Consider the following 2998-nt stretch of genomic DNA (forward strand, 5'->3'; position numbering starts at 1 on the left):
GGTTCCATAGAACCTACCACGCCATCCTAGGACGACCATGCTATGCGTAGTTCATGGCCGTCCCCAACTACACCTACCTAAAGCTAAAGATGTCGTTATCTACATGCATGAAATGATGATGCAACACTTAGTAATAAGGCAACAACTACTCTTAAAATATGACACACCTATCAAGCTACTAAGCTAGTTCTACCGACTAAGGTGCTAAGTTACCTATTGTTACCACTAACAAGTATGAAACATGGCATGTACTATCTTAGCAACTAAAGATATTCTTACTCTTAATACCGATTTACTCTATATATGCTAAAACAAGGAGTACTAGCTACTCTATTTATCAACCTACTCTAGGGCTACAAAAATTACAGTGAGTACATAATAATCTAATGAACCTACTGTAAACATTTCATGGCTAAAGCTATCACCAATTTGCCACAAAAATGCCTACCAATATTAAGCTAAATAATACTAAGCTTTCCTAAATGAATTAATGAGTCTATCATCATCATAGATAACTATAAACTAACTATACCAACAGATAGATAGCATTTTTGTAAACCTAACAATTTTTGTTTCACTATTTTTGGACATCTATAGAATTTACTATATTTTTTAAAGTTCAGCTCAAAACTAAATTCAATAAACCTTTACTAATTCACTGGAAAATAAAAAACTAAAATCCACCGTGTGGCCCACTGCCGAGAATCGCACGCGCGTGCACGAGACCCACCAGCCTGGCCCACGTGGCGCGGCCCAACTACGCGTCAGCGGCCCACGACGGGGAGGCCCGCACGTGTCGGTCATTTTGCGAAAACACCCTCGGCCTACCCGGTAATATCGCGAGCACTAAGCGCACTATTCCTTCAGTCTACGATTACGCAAAACAGCCCCTGCAACATCCTGTCTTCACATTGGGGAGGTCCTTGACCTGGCCGTGCACGTCGACGCGGCGACCGATGGCATTGACGACCCCCACCGGGCACCTAGGAGCCGGTACCTACCTATGCGCGAACGTGAAACGCTAGGCGATGAAAACACAAGTCGGGATGCCACAGTAAAGTCAGACCATGGTGACGGAGCTCCTGCAGCAAAACAGTGATGTTCCGGTTAGCCACAACGACGCTAGAGCAGTAGGGGTAGCGCATGAGCTCAAGGAACTCACCACGGACCCAACCAAGGTGGTGGTTCAGCCGGAGGCAGCCCGAGCCAAGCTGGCCGTGTGCGCATGGATGGTGCGGTGGTGCCCTGCGGTGGCAAGACTGTGTCAAGGGTGGCTAGGAGGTGATAGCAACTTGGCAAAGGTGCATTGGGTGATGAGTAGGTGGAGGAAAAGTGGGTGGTGCAACGGATCGAGCACGAGCAGCTCTAGAGAGGGGGCCTTGCCGCCGACACATGCCGATACGGCCTTATCAACCCGGCGGGAAGGAACCTCCAAATTAGAGCATGGCATGGTAAGAATCACTGCAAGATGGGGTTGGGTGGCTGGCTGACTACACAACGAAGCCACGGGCAAGGTTAATTGGACTGAGGTGACTCCACCAAGCTGAATTGAAGGCATGGGTCCGGCGACCATGGCGACAGAGGAAACAGGGGAAGAGCCGGCATGGCTTGCCTCATCGTTGTCGTGGCAGGACGTGGCTGTCAACTCATAGCACAAGTGTGGCAGAACCTCCTAAATTATAGGACCCACATGCACTTGTCACTGTCCAACGACCTTTGACAACAATGCATATGTTCCTGGTAACTTAAGAAGTCTGTCGGGTGTCCTCGGGAACCCCAAATCATCCACGATTTCTGAGCAGGATCACGTTACAGAGTCATTGCAGTATTACAACATTTATTTAAATATCAGCACCAGAGTAAAAACAGCAGAAGTCTTACGATAACATAGTTTACAAACTAGTTGTTTTAAACCTTACAAACTAAGTTCGATAATTATTACAAACCATAGTAGTAGTGGAGTGGCATAATTAACATATACATAACACACAAAATAAACATCATGCCCAAGGATCACACATTTACTTCTCATCGTCAGAACGAACGATAGTCATGCAGCACGATCCAAAATAGATCTACTCATGAGGCTCACCTGCAACAAGGGTCAACGAACCCTGAGTACAAAAGTACTCAACAAGACTTAACCGAAATAAAACTGATAGAACTTAGGAATGCAGGCTCAGGGATTCAAGGTATAGCTTTAACAATGATCAACGTTCTTTTGCATAAAAGCTCTTTTAACAACATTCTTTATAAAGAAAACTTCTTAAGAATTATATACAAAGCTGACACGATCCGCACTGAGATCATGAAACTTCATATCCAATACCTTCATAAGACTTATTCAAGTTCTAGTTATTAATACTACGATGATGAACAGTGAGTTGAGTCTCCATAACCGAGGAGCAACGACGATTCGAACCGATTATAAACCCAGCTGGGAATTCCAGACCACACGACATATGCAGGTCCCCGACCTACATATACCAACCTGCACTCAGATCCTCTAAAACAAGAACGGGTCCGCGCCACCCGAGAATACAGTACTCTACCATTCCAGCCCATGGCCACGTGGGTACACGCTATTCCCGCCATCTCTCCACTCCCAGTGTGCGAGTAGCCATTCTCGTAATGGAATTGCCAAGTTCAGGCTTACCGGAGTATGTGGTTAGTACTACAAATTCTCACCTCATGCAATTCAACAACGGACGTGCCTTAATCGACACAGGCGGAAAGAACCCGCTCACAAGACCTCCATGTCTGGTGGCTCACACTCACCGAGTCTGGCAGGTCTAGATTTATTACTCCACATTCCCATATCACATGCTAACATAATTAACCAATGTCCTATTTAAAACTTGCAGGTGGCAGGTAGTCACCCGACTTTCATCGTTCTACGCATAGCTAAGCAAAACTAGGCATATACGAGTTTAAAACTGGTAATATGGTAAATATGGAATAACAAGGGTGGTAATGCACCAATTAGGCTTTTACTTAA

This window comes from Miscanthus floridulus, chromosome 2 (genome assembly GCF_019320115.1).
Source record: "Miscanthus floridulus cultivar M001 chromosome 2, ASM1932011v1, whole genome shotgun sequence".
NCBI classification, from domain to species: Eukaryota; Viridiplantae; Streptophyta; class Magnoliopsida; order Poales; family Poaceae; genus Miscanthus; species Miscanthus floridulus.